The following is a 15,055-nucleotide window of genomic DNA, read 5'->3' as shown; positions in this document are numbered from 1 at the left end:
ATAGCATTATCCCTCTTCTCAGAAGCCACAAATTATGCTTAACTAAATAATCACAATTTACTGAAGCCTGGAAAATTTCATATCTGTGATCTTCTAAATAGATCTGTTTGAGATTCTCATTGAATCTGAGGTATATAACACAACATTTATAAAGATACAAGCACATATCTATGTGCTTATATATATTGGTGGCTGTGTGAATAAAATATTTCATTATTTAACATCAATGCTTTTATTCGCTCATTCAGGTAAATAGTGCATGCTGATTATGTGCTGAAAACCATGATAGATTTTGACATGGACACTTCCAAGCACTATTGCTGAAGCTGTGAATTGGTACTTTTCTTGCAGGATAATTGAACAGATCTATTAAAATCTGAAATGTGTATAACTATGATCCTATATTGCTAATTCCACTTCTGAAAGTTTCTCCTAAATGGAAAACATATGTTTGTGTGTATGTGTGTGTCAGTGTGTAAAGATATGTGTAAGTAATTTCAATTGCATCATGTTTATAAGAAGAAATGAGAATCAACTCAAATGCCCCTCAGTACAGCAGTGGTTAAATACACAAGACACAAGGACATCCACAATGAGTAATTCCATACTGTGAATGTAGCCTTTTGAAGTTAAACAAGAGCTACTGAACAATATGTGTATCATGACCCCGTTTTGTTTAAAAAGTAACGTAATCACAATAAAAATTGTAACATACTGAAATAAATAGAAAAATGTCAAAACAATTGAAGACAATTATGCTTAGAGGATGGGATAATGAAGGGATTACACTATATTGTGTATTTCTATAATTTTAATATTATAGAACTTCTAATACTATTTTTTCCAGAAATATAACAAAGCTTGCATATATTCATTTTTCCAAAATACTCCTTTTCTGGCTTGTAGTCCAATGTGTGAGGCATAAGTGTATATTAAGTTTCATGGAGCTAAGTCACTTGCTGAAAGTCACATGATCATCAGAGATGGCAGAACCAGAAGCCAGATTCCAATAAGTTAGGCAACTGTACTAATGTCTTGTCAAAGTGTGTATCCTTGCTCTCTTTCTCTCTCTTTAATATTTTATTTTCAGAGAGAGGGGAAAGAAAGGAGAAAGAGAGGGAAAGAAATATTAATGTGTGGTTGCCTCTCCTATGCCCCCTACTGGGGACCTGGCCCACAACCCAGGCATGTGCCCTGACTGGGAACTGAACCAGCGACCCTTTGGTTTATATGCCGGCACTCATTCCACTGAGCCACCCAGCCAGGGCCAACTAGGAAGTCTTGATTAACACCCTAAAAGTAACAGCTATTCAAAAGTTCCTGCAGATTTTAAGAGTGTTTTATTAAAGAAAATCTGTACTAAAGAAGACAAAGTGAGCAGCTATTTAAATGCTTTTAAAATTATTTAGTCATATATTAAAAAAGTTATTTTCCTAGTATTCATTCAGCATAAGTATAAAGTTAGAAGCCAACTAAAAGCCATTACTTTAAAAATGCTGAAAATATTTGTGTGATTTTTTAAAAAGTAATTATTTTATTTTTAACTTAACAATGGCTTGGAACAAGCATAGCTTCAGAAAGGCAAAATTATACATATAAACTTTCAAAGATTGCAGGATCTTTGGTGTCTCTTTAATGCATTAAAATATGTAATTTTTCTTTTATCAACAATGTTGCAAATACATTTAACTGTCAGGAAACTTAAATGTATCCAAGCATTGTTTTTCCTTTTGAACTTGATTGAATGGAAATGAAAGACAGAATGTGTTTATTTGAAAGGACTGCTTTTACTCTTATTTTCAACAACTTTAGATGAAAGCTGGAATTTAATCTGGCAGTGGATTGTGGTCAAATCCTTGCCTCTATTCCCGGCTAAAATTGGATATACTTGGAACCCTGCATTTCCATGTTTGGAGCTCAGTTTACTTTTCCTAAAAGTTTCCACATTTCTGTGACTTTCAGAGTAAAATCTAGAAAGTCAGAAGCTGCCATTCCTTTCTCTAGCCCCTTTAAGTCTCCAGCATCTTGAATCTTTTTATCTGCATCTTGGAGTTCACTGCCAGCTAGGAGACTTATGTTTCTTTGGCCATAAGTGATGATCTAGTAATTTGCCCATTTTCCTAAGCAGGTGGGTGGAAACTATTTCTGTTGCAAATGGCGGCTGTAATAAATAATAGGATTATTCAACTCAATCCTCTTTATATCTTTCAGAGTAAAGCAGAACTATCTTAATGGAAGGGAATAAGGGGGTAATTTTGTTGGCAGAATCTTGATTTTATTATCTTGCACTCTCCTTAGATTCCCTGAGCCACATCCAACTGAGGAATAATCTTTTTGGTTTAGAGCTTGCAAAATCTGAACACACCATACTGGTCCATCAGCCCTAAGGTGCAGGATGGAGATGCCTGGTGTTTAGAGACTGGACAGGGGCAGAAGGCCCAGAAAATTCTAAAACTGCCCCTTTTCAATTAGTGGCAGAGACACCAGGCCAGACTGCAAAGTGAGCAGCATCCTGCCTCAGCTTCCCTGAGGGGTCCTTCAGGAGCCACCCATCTCCCAGTATCGTTTCTCTGCCCCTGCCCCGGAAGGCTTCCATTCTGGTCGTCTTAAGGAAACGCACATGAAGGTCTACACGTGTGCAGGCACAAACACATACCTGCTGGTATGCGTACACACACATGCATAACTTGCAGGCCTTCCTGGCATCTTTCAAAGCACTGAAGTCATGAGGGTGGTTCCTGGTTGATTGATAGGTCTCTTGTCTTGACCTCATTAGCATTAGGGGCAGAACAGAATGGACTATCATTTATTGGTGAGTTTCACACCAGACTCTGTGTTAGGCTTTTACATTCCTTATCTCATTAAAGGAGCCTATAAAGTAGCAAATATTATCCCCATTATCTAAATCACAGGTGGCAAACGCAAGGCCTGTGGGCTGAATCTGGCCCTCCACCTTGTTTGATCCGGTCCAGAACCTTGTTTCTACTCGGTCGCAGTGCTGAGTTCCTTAAGCAGTTACATTTATACAGCCCTAAAATTACATTCAGCCCTTTGAAGGCAACCATGAAGCTGGTGTGGCCCCCAGTGAAAATGAGTTTGACACCCCTGATAAAGAAAGAAATTGAGGCTCACCGACTTTAAGCAGCCTGTTCAATTCCAGACACCTGGGGTTTCCAGTTCCAAAATCCATGTCATTTCTGTTCCATATAGCTGGGTCTCCTGATATAACGTTTAATGAATAAAACAGAACTTGGGATTATGATGCACTGATAAAAATATTAGGAGAAAAATATCAGAGTGTTTTCAAGGGGAGGTAGAATTTTCTTTGTTATACTATATTATATTTTATGAAATGAGCACATGCATTTTACATTCAAAACAGGCACATAAGGCACTTAATTACATTTACATTGAATAAGCCAGTAATTTTCACAGTAAATTTACCAGGTAGCCTTTGCTATCTCATTTTAACTAAGGATGCTGAGGTTCAGGAAGGATATTTGGTCTGTCCAGTGTTACAGAGCTTCAGGTAGCAGCACTAGGAACAAGCCCAAATCTATAAGGGTGCCATCCTTACCTTGCTTCATGAACTTCTGGACAGCATGTCTTCTAAGCCTCACCATGTTTTAGAGATCTGATACCCAGGACAATCAACTGTGACCTATGCATTGTTTGAATATTCAGGTAATGTTTGTTCTAATTCTGGTTGGAGTTTTAAAGTTAACAATTTTTATTTGTCACTCTTCAGTTTTAGCAAACATTGGGTCTTCCAGACTATGGGTAGTATGTCTAATTCAAAATCCCACTGGAGAATTTTTTCTTTGTTTAACTAGTTTGCTCCTGCTATTTTCTTCTAGCTCTCCTGCACTATTGTTTAGTCCTGTGTTCTGCCCTGTGTCGCAGACATCAGTAGACAGTTGTTTTCCTAGTACATCAGGATTTTCCAATTTATGTTTTTACTGTCTGTTTGGTAAGAGCAACAGGCATTGGGAGTCAAGTATGAGGAACCACTGAGGAGAGAAAGGCCTGAAACCTTTTCTAAAATGTCAGCCTTATACTTTAATCCCTTTAGATTGCCAACACCATCTTCCCCACAACCCCGCACCTCCTTTGATACGTGAATGACTGCAGGAGAAGTAAGTAGAGGCCAGTGTTGGCTAATATCTTGGTTATTAGGAAATAATTGACATCCCACTGAGAGATAAGATAGATGGCCGGCTCAGCTACCAGAAAGAAATAAGTGGAATCAGGGGCAGAGAACCAAGAGCAATTAGAGAAAAAGGGGTGAATAGGTAGGGGACTGAAGATTCAGTGTGGCCCTCTTATGACTAGTTTCAGGGCAATGTGCCTGGATCTCCCAGATGAACTTATGAGCCCAGGTTTGTTTTGAGGCTGCTGCCACCATATGAAGATGCACTGGCATGAACCACTATCTGGATAAAACCAATGCTCAGATAATTAAAATGCCAGGAAGACCCATTAGATGGAACATGGACAGTGATGTCTGTTCCTGTTGTTCTCAACCCTTGCAGATCATCTGGGTGAATATGCTCCTTGAGATGAACTGTTGTGTGACTTTACATTAAAAACATGCCAAAATTGTAAGCTGAAGTACAACATGGTACAGTGTTGAGCAACAGTTCTTGGTCCCACATATGTAACATGTATTTCATCTTTATTGACCTGTATGTTCTGTATCTTACTCATGGGAAAATGGAGGAGATTGTCTGGGCAGAAACACAGAGGTGCTAAAATATTTGTTAAGGTATACAGGAAGGATTACAATTTATCTGCACAACACAAAGACTCCCAAAAGAGAGTACTGGCCCCCATTTGCAATTTTTGTAGCTTAGCTTTACATTTTTAACCAAAGCTAGCTGGTAGGTTCTATTGTACTCACTGTTAAAGGAAAACACTTAAGGGTAAAACTCAGCCTAAGAATTCTATCAGTGTTGCTATAAAGTAAGTTTACCCTCTTGGCCATCATTTTCATGTGAAGGTCAGATGTGGAGAGAATTGTAAATATAAGAGATGTTATTTGTATGGAGGTAGAAGGAAAAGTCGGGAAAGCTATAAAGCCAGTAAAACAAACTTAACTGGTTTAATTCAAGAAACAATGCTTTATGATAGATGATACAAGGAAAGGAAACAATTAACCAGGATGTAATAAGAAAGGGCAAAAATAAATTTGATGTACTGCAATACATTTTAGTGGATGCAAGAATTAAAACTACTCTTGATAGCCGTGTGTATTTTGAAGTACTCTCTTGTAAAACATCTACTCATTCCACACCTGATAATGACATTTTAGCTATAGGGAAGGCCTGGGAGAAAGAAAAAAAATGATAAATCTGTATATCCACTAATAAATAGAAAATAACCATCTCTAATTATTTGATTTTTGTTTGTTTTTGCTGTGAATACTGGAAGGAATAATTGCTTGTCCTATAATACAAACTCAGCATTTTCAAAGACATTAATGAGTAAAACAGTAATGGCACTAGCCACAGACAAGAAACACTCTTTATGAAACTAAATACAGCAAATTACTTTGTGAGTATCCATTTTGTGATTATATTCAGTCATTTTTGTCTATTGCTATATTTTTTATCCACCTTACCTTCACTGCTTTACTATCTGGAACTGGCAAAGAGTGCTAGGATCAATAATGTAAAGAGAATTTTGAATCATCATAGTTTCAGTTAATTAGCACTGTTTTTCTCTAGGGAGTAGGATAAATTGCAATTCAGTAGAATTATGGAATTGTTGTGTAGCTCTGCCTATACTTGTACATGTAGTGTCTTCAATGGTGGTTATTTAATATTCCCAAGTCTGTGCCTTATTTTGTCCTTTCTCTTTCTTTTTTAATGATTTATAGCACTTAAGAGAAGTTAAGCTCAGGAAAGAAAAACAATGCCATTTTAAGCTGTCAATTTGAATTCCCTAGGTTTAGTTCAGATTTTAAAATAAACAACAAAAACATTTCACTAAATACAGGTCATGAGATTTCTGTGGATATTAGCCTATTTCATATCTATTTTCCCATGACCAAAATATTTGGATATGCAACTACATACAAGTAGTATATTGAACTTGTAAACTTAACAAGTTGTTTTTATTTAGTGTGCAATTGTGGGAATGCTTAATGCAGACGACTTTCTTGGGACAGAAGGATTTATCATGAAGTTTTGGTTTCTGACCTTGCACATTGCACATTGCTGAAAATCTCACAGAGGCTGCACACTAGATGAGACCTTTAAAAGAGTCTTCCTCAGATCTCAGGCCTTTGGTGTCATTCCCTTTTAGACCTACTGTCATTTACTACACAGAGGCAACAGACTTAGAGTACTTGAATAATCCCAGTTTCTTGGCAATATTAAAAGCTGCAGAAACTTTCTGTATGTACCAAAAATAAATCATCTACCACATTTAAAATATGTCTAATGGTTTCCATTCCCTACAAGTAACTCCTCTGACCTGTGACATGCACAATAAGGCCTTATTCTATGTTCAGCGCTGATACTTCTAACAAGTAGTTTGTAAGAACATGACATACAGGGTCATATCCACAAAAGGATCTGGAAATAGATAAATCATCAGCTAGTTATGAGGGAAGTATGAGGCTTATTCATTATCATTAATCTCTGAAGTGAACTGACTAAACCCAGCAGTGGTATTTACATATGTGGATAATGAAGATTTATTGCAAAATATTTTTAGATTTTTTTTGTTATTAAAATTTCACCATAACAAATTTTAAAGCAAATAACAATACACTGAAGTGACATCCATGGCTCTTCTATGTCCCCAACCTGAAGGCTACCTGCCTACTTGCGACTGTCCCATTCTAGTCATACCCTGAGGTCAGCTGTTTCAATTCTGTTGCAGGTGCTGGTCAGCTGTGGGGGAAAATGAATCCACCCTAGATTCTGTGTTAGGAAGAGTTGAAATTTAGCAAGTTCAGATGTGCACAAAGCTGAGTACTTTCCAAACGGAGTGGCAGAAAGCAGAGTCTTTTGGCTGCCATCCTCTGTGCCTTCTGCTAAGGAATAGAATTGACTAGTGGGTGAGAGTTTAGGATCTAGAAATCACTCTAATGTTAAAAAGATGAATCTGATAGCTTATTTATTTTTTTAATTAATTTTGACATTTCACCCCAAAGAAGCAAAATATACATTCTTCTCAAATGCACATGAACCATTATCAAGGATAGACCACATGATAGGGCACAAAACAAGCCTTAACAAATTTTTAAAAATCGAAATAATATCAAGCATTTTCTCATATCACAATGGCTTGAAACTAGAAATCAATGTCAAGATAAAAAAAACTCCCAAAACATTCAAATACATGGAGACTGAATAACACATTATTAAACAATGTATGGGTTAACAATGAGATTAAGGAAGAAGTAAAAAAGAATACCTGGAAACAAATGAAAATGAACTCACAACAACCCAAAATTATGGGACACAGGGAAAACTGTCCTGAGAGGGAAGTTTATAGTGTTACAAACCTACATAAAGAAGAGAGAAGACATCTCAAATAAACAGTCTAACCCTACACCTAAAAGAACTAGAAAAGCAACAACTAACAAAGCCCAGAGTGAGCAGAAGAAGGAAACAAGATCAGAGCAGAAATAAGTAATATAGAGACTAAGAAAGCAATTCAAAAGATCAGCAGATTCAGGAGCTGCTTCTTTGAAAACATAAACAAAATCAACAAACCTTTAAAAACCTTTCTTTAATCAAGAAAAAAAAGGGAGAGGATCCAAATAAATAAATGAAAGGGTAGAAGTAACAACTGATACCACAGAAATACAAAGGATTGTCAGAAATTACTATAAACAACTATGTGCCAAGGAATTGGACAAGCTGGGAGAAATGTGTAAATTTCTGGAAACATGTAACCTTTCAAAACTGAATCAGAAAGAAGCAGAAAACCTGAATAGACTAATAACAACTGGTGAAACTAAAGTATTCAAAAAACTCCCAGCATGTAAAATCCCTGGACTAGATGCGTTCACAGACAAATTTTACCAATAATTCAAAGAACAACTAACATCTATCCTTCTCAAACTATTCTGAAAAATTCCAGAAGAGGAAAGACTCCCAAACTCTTTTTTCAAGGCCAGTATTATTCTAATTCTAAAACCAGGTAAAGACACAACAAAGAAAGAAAACTATAGGCCAATACCTTTGATGAACATAGATGCTAAAATCTTCAACAAAATATTAGCAAACCAGATCCAGCAATACATCTAAAAGGTCATGCACCATGACCAAGCAGGTTGTATTTCAGGGATACAAAGATGGTACAATATTCACAAATCAATAAACATGATACATCACATAAACAAGCTGAAAGACAAAATCACATGATCTTATCAATAGGTGTAGAAAAAGCAATTGATAAAATCCAGCACTTATTTATGATGAAGACACTTAGCAAAGTGGGAATAAAAGGAGCATACATCAACATAATAAGGGCCATGTGTGAAAAACCTACTACCGACATCATACTCAAAAACTGAAGCATTTCCCTTAAGATAAGGAAAAAGACAGGGGTTTCCACTATCACCACTTTTATTCAACATGGTACTGGAATTCTAGCCACAAGAATCAGACAAGAAGAAATAAAAGGCATCCAAATTGGAAAGGAGGAAATAAACCTGTTATTGTTCTCAGAGACATGATACTGTACATTGAAAACCCTATAGGCTCCACCAAAAAACTACTCAAACTCATAAATGAATCCAACAAAGTAGCAGGATACAAAGTCAATATTCAGAAATCAAGGGCATTTTTATGCACCAACAATGAGCCATCAGGAAGAGAAAATAAAACAATCCCATTTACTATTACAACAAAAATAAAATAAAATAGTAAAATAAAATAAAACCTAGGAAAAAAATTTAACCAAGGAAGTAAAGACCTGTATTCAGAAAATATAGAACACTGAAGAAAGAAATTGAGGAAGATACAAATAAATGGAAGCACGTACCTTGTTCATGGTTTGGAAGAATTAACATTATTAAAATACCCATACTACCCAGAGCAATCTATATATTCATCACAATTCTTATGAAGATACCAATGGCATATTTCACAGATCTAGAACAAATATTCCCAAAGTTTATATGGAACCCAAAATGACCCCAGATAGCCTCAGAAATCTTGAGAATGAAGAACAAAGTTGGAAGGATCAAAATGGTTAATATCAAACTATACTACAAGGCCACTGTAATCCAAACAGGCTGGTACTGGCATAAGAACAGACATATAGATCAATGGGACACAATAGAGAGCCCCCAAATAAACTCAGGTCTTGTGGTCAATTAATATTCAACAAAGGAGGCAAGAGCATACAAAGGAGTAAAGATAGTCTTTTCACAAATGGTGTTGGGAGAACTGGACTGGTACATGCAAAAAATTAAAAAAATAAAACTATACCACCAGCTTATACCATACACCACAAGAAGCTCAAATGGATACAATACTTAAATATAAGCTGTGATACCATAAAAATTCTAGAGGAAAACACAGGCATTAAAATTTGGATGTCTCACATAGCAATATTTTTTTCAATGCATCTCCTAGGGCAAGGAAAATAAAAGGGAAAATAAATGGGACCACATCCAGTTAAAAAGCTCCTATACAGCTAAAGAAACCATCATCAAAATGAAAAGGGAACCAAATGTACAGGAGAACATATTTGCCAACAATACATTAGATAAGAGTTTAATCTTCAAAATATATGAAGAACATATAGGACTCAACATTAGGAAGACAAATAATCCAATTAAAAAATGGGCCAAGGACCCAAGTAGACACTTCTCCAAGGAAGACATGCAGATGGCCCACAGACATATGAAAAGTGCTCAACATTACTAGCCATTAGAGAGATGAAAGTTAAACTCACAATGAGATATTACCTCATACCTGTCAGAATAGCTATAATCAATAAGTCAATGAACAAGTGCTGGTGAGAATGTGGAGAAAAGAGAACCCTAGTACACTGGTTGGAATGCAGACTGGTACAAAAACTTTGGAAAACAGTATGGAATTTTCTTTAAAAAACTAAAAGTGAAACTGCCTTTGACAAGTGTTTCACAGTGTAATTTTTAAATTTAATAAATAATAATGAGTTACTGATATATTGTTGGAATGGACCATTAACTATTTGAAGGGATGTAGGCAGAGCAAAGAATAGAAAGAATCAGGGCAAGTTCACCTTTTGATTCATTTCAGTGAGCGTGTTCTATACCATGCAATTTGGCACTTGATTAACTGACCTTTCATATTACCTAACTGTTGCTTGAATACCTATTCTATTTCAAAAGAATCTGCTTTCTAAACAGTTTAAGTCTTCACGATGGTATCAATTAACTTGTTCAGCTCTTGCTAGATGCAAAAGAAAAGTGTCCTGGAATTAGCTGAATATTTAATTATCCATCCATCTATCATTCATCCATCTATCACTATATCTCTATATGACCTATGGCATTTGGAAACAAAATAACCAACAAAATTTTACATATATTAGAAGACAGAATCATTGGGCAGTTTGATAAAAATTTTAATTTCTAATTTCTTTTAATCCCTTTGAAATTCTGACTTGGAGTTCAGAGTCGCTACCCAGGAATCTGCATTTAATATGCTTTCCTGTGATTACATTGCAAGTGATTCCTTTACCCATGTTGAAAAACACTGGCTTAGACAAACTGTATTAAGAATGATTTTGGCTTGCAAAGTTTATCAATTTTCTAGCTATTCAACTGATGAATCTGGAACTGAAAGTCTATATAATAAAGTATTTTAGGTTTGAGTATTTGATTCTGGCTATTTGAAACCTAAGTTTATCCCAGAGGGGCATTATTAGCCTGCTTTGAACCCGACATTCATTCCTACTTTCTTTTTTATTGACTCTAGCTTGACCTACTAAGAAATAACTATTATTTGTGCCCATCGAGGCCCCAGGCTGTTACATATTTAGCACTTCCTTCTCCTACTCTAAGACACCCAGCTTGGTGCTGTCTAAAAAGCACATGCACAGTAGCATTTCTTTCTCCTTATTTAGCTGTGCATCAGGTCACTGTTGCTTGCCGAATTGTTTCTTCCCCCTACCCCCAACACTGGCAGAAATGTTAAGGTGGCAGCCTCTATTACTACATATTATCTACAGCCTTCAGCCAAAATTATTAAACAGATTTTCTCAGTAAGCCTTCATTTATTTTAAACAATTTTCTTTACCTGCAGTCATTTGTATTTTTTTTTTCAGCATTTCTCTGATATGCCTGAGTTGTTTCTTTTTAATGGTAATTTACCAAATAGCATATGGGAAAGTGGTTTCTAAAATCCCACGATATCTAAATGGTTTAAAGGATTTCGTATTCCTCCTACCCTGACACATGCTTTTTCTCTGTGCTGTGTGTGTGTGAGTGTGCATGTTTCCATCCCCTCGCAGTTTCTGAGAGAGAGGTAATGCTGCATAATTAGTAGCCATGGAAGTCAGTGGTAATTTCTGGTTTAGGGTAGCTATGTAAACTGACAACACAGTTATTATTTCAAATACATTATTCCATTTTCCTCATGAATTTATTTATATTTCTCAGAGTATGAATAAGTACTGATTTGGGGTTGAGAGTTTATGTTAATCACTGCCCATTTTTCAATAATTTGTGTTAATTCCACCTTCTAAAATATCTCTTGAATTTCTAGTCTCCTTTCCATCTCAATTGCAATTGCCTTAGAAAGTTATTAAAATAATCTAAGTTATACAATCAGAAGCCTGAACCCGACTTCTGTTTGCCCTCTGGATGATCCAGTTTGAATTTTTCCACTATAATTAAGTAATCCTCAAAAATTCAATTCTGATCACGCTTCTGCATGCCTTCAAAAATCCCATAATGAGGCGACATTGACTATATGATAAAGCCAAAACTCCAACATGACACGAGGCTCTCCCTGTCTTCCTTATCCTACCGCCTTGTGGTCACCCAGCCTCACAGCCTGCCATTCCCGCAGTAAAAACTAGTCCATCCCCAGCAAACTTTCCTTAGTCCCTAACCATTGGCTTTCCTATCCCTCTGTGTTTGCTTACGATCTTCCCTGGGCCTGAAATGCACTCCCCACCTTTGCCACCTCAAGTCAAAGTAGGAACTCTTCCTAGGAGCTTTGACGCTCCTCTCTTTCTCAAGTGGGCCACCTTATCCCTTGCTCTCATTTATTCTGTGTATTCTCCTTTGTCACAGAAGTTGTCACACAGTGTTAAAAATCATTCTTTTTCTCATCTGTTCTTCTTTCTGGAAAAATGACTGCACTTTTCTCATTTAAAAATCTTTGTACTTAGCCAAGTGTCTTCAGGAAATAAATGTTGATTTAAGAAATAAGTATTTACATGTGGTAAGAAAGAAAGAATATAAAACACTGGCATATTTATCTTCACTGGCCTCAATTATCCTTGATGTAGACTCTAGTTCACTTGCCAAATGATTTCAGTCTGGAGGAAAATTATTTCCCTGCCTATGATGATTTTGTGTATATGTGCTCTTGTTGGAGACTCGAGGACCAAATATCTATTAAGTATATCTTAGATTAATATCCCCAAATTTATGTCTTTTGTCATTACCTCATAAGCAAATTAATTATAACCTAGTAATTCAAACTTGACCTCAACTTACCATTAACCTTACCTACATGACAGTGATATGAATGGAAGAACACTATGCATGTTTTATCATTTCCCATGTGGAAGCAACTATTCCAAGTCCCTTTAATCTATTTTTCAATTCTAGTGAGTCCTGGGATTTTGATAGTCCCAATGCAAGAAGGACTAGCTCCCTTCTCTCGGTGTTCTGTGTAGATCATTTCCAGCCTTCTCCCTTTACTGTTACCTTCTCCCTGGCCTGCTGAACTCAAAGGTTCAGATTTCATGTGAAATTTCACTTCTTCTGGGATGCTTTTCATGATTGTCCAAAGAAGAGTCCAATGACTTTCACTTACTTCTCTAAGCCTTGCATTTGCACTATGAGAGCACTTAATGCTTTCTCAATTTACCACGGAGCTATAAACTCTTTGAGGAAGGAGACTACCTCCTTCACTGTTAAATCCAGCTACTTAGAATGTGCCTGTACAATAAATATTTATTAAATAATTTTTTAAAATTTTTTGTTAGAGAGAAATTAATTGTATTGAAAATTAAGCTTTTGCTTCCTGAAATCTAGAACCTGTAAAGCTAAATTTGGATTACTGTTTTATAATTGCATATAAGCTTTTTGATGGTTGCTTCTAACCTATGTTATACTCTTCCATTTCAGAGGACACTGTTGTTTTCATGCTAAGAAGCTTCAGTAGTACTACTCTAATTGTTTGGTTCTGTCTGAGAGGTCTTGTGCCATCCAAAATAGCTGACTCAGAAGATGCTCAAGCAATGTCAGTGTCAGTTCCTGACATTGGTTCAGGAACCAATGAGCCACCAAGTGCTGGTGTGCTTATGGGTGAGGACTCAACAATGTTTGAGTGAGAGGCATGGCTGGGTGGACAGGAGGGTATCTGGCTAAACAATAGAGAGGAGGACTGTCATTATAGAACAAGTCACTAATAAAACTGATAACAGAAGTAGCAGTGAATCCTTCATGAATGTGAGATGGATTCATCATACTTACTTCAAGATGATGGGAGAGGCCCAAACAGAGCTGGTGTCTAATATTGCATGTGGCCTTCTTGTGCCATGTGAGACACTCTGGCTCTCAGCTCCCTTTTATTTGAGGACACTCAGATTTTTCCTTTAAATGTACAGGGTCCTACACAGTGAAGGGCAGAGTCTGAATGCAGACTAATTCCATGAACACCTTAGATACTGTGAGTTTTTACCATCACATTTTCTAAGAGCTCCGAACCCCACTCAGACATGGAACGAGTGTTGATTCCTGGAGGATTTTTGTTCAATGACTTGCCAGTTAGTGGCTTAATGATCTGACCGTTTCTGAAATTATAAAGGCATGTCTCCCTCCTCTACAAATGAGTAAATTAGCACCTATTAAACTCCTTGAACTCCAGAAAATCTCCTAAATTCTCACATTTTAGTATAAGCCCTTTACATTTTTCTTAACCTTCTCACTTGTATTCTTTTTGTAAATGGTATTTAGAAAATATGAAAATGACATAGTGCCCCCATGCCAATCCTTGCTACAGTCATTTCCTGATGTTTAATGAACTCACTTTATGTATGGCCCATCCATCTCTCCCCCTCACCAGGGCGCAGTGTTGTTTTCATTTTATCCAGGTACTTTTCCTTTTAATGTTCAGCGCGTTGTCAAACATACCTTATCTGAAATAAATGATGTTACTGGCTGTCCTGGGGGAACACAGTAAATATCAGTAGGTAAACAGAAGCTCTGGTAACTTCTGCAATGTCAACTTTATCTCTGTCACCATTACTGTGATGGAAAGCTTGCAAAGCCTGCTGGTCCATTCCTTCTCTCCAAGTACATCCCTTGCAGTTGGGGAATGTGATTAACATGTAACTACACCTGAGTTTTAAATTACTTTGAAATGATCACAGTAGCAAGTAAAGATAAAATTCCAATATCCACATGTACTCAGAAGCTCAGTAATCATTAACAACATCATCAACATTCATTTCATTCATCCATTTATTCATCCATGGGAGTCTCAGGCTTAAATAGGAAGATTTGCTCTATTTAGGGAGTTCAGGAAATATTTTCATGTGAAAAGGTTTCTTGTCCTAATATATGAAAGATCAGTGGGAATTACATTGGACAAGAGAAAAGAGAGGAGCCTTCAAAGCAATGGGTATGCCAAAACTATTTCAATGTGAAGAAATTGAGTACAGGGAATGGAAAGAAGGCTGATGCAGCTAGAATGAAGAGGCTGAGGGCCAGTGTGGTTTGGTTTGATGTTGGAGAGATAGGTGGATGCCACATTGCATGCAAACTCTTGTTTCCCACGTTAAAGATCTTTTTTCTTTATCACTAGAACAAGGAGAAGACTTTGAAAGTTTTAAGGTGTGTAAGTCTGTGTCTCTATGTGGC

The sequence above is a fragment of the Phyllostomus discolor genome, chromosome 3 (assembly GCF_004126475.2).
Source record: "Phyllostomus discolor isolate MPI-MPIP mPhyDis1 chromosome 3, mPhyDis1.pri.v3, whole genome shotgun sequence".
Classification (NCBI taxonomy): Eukaryota; Metazoa; Chordata; class Mammalia; order Chiroptera; family Phyllostomidae; genus Phyllostomus; species Phyllostomus discolor.
This window is presented reverse-complemented; position numbering follows the sequence as displayed.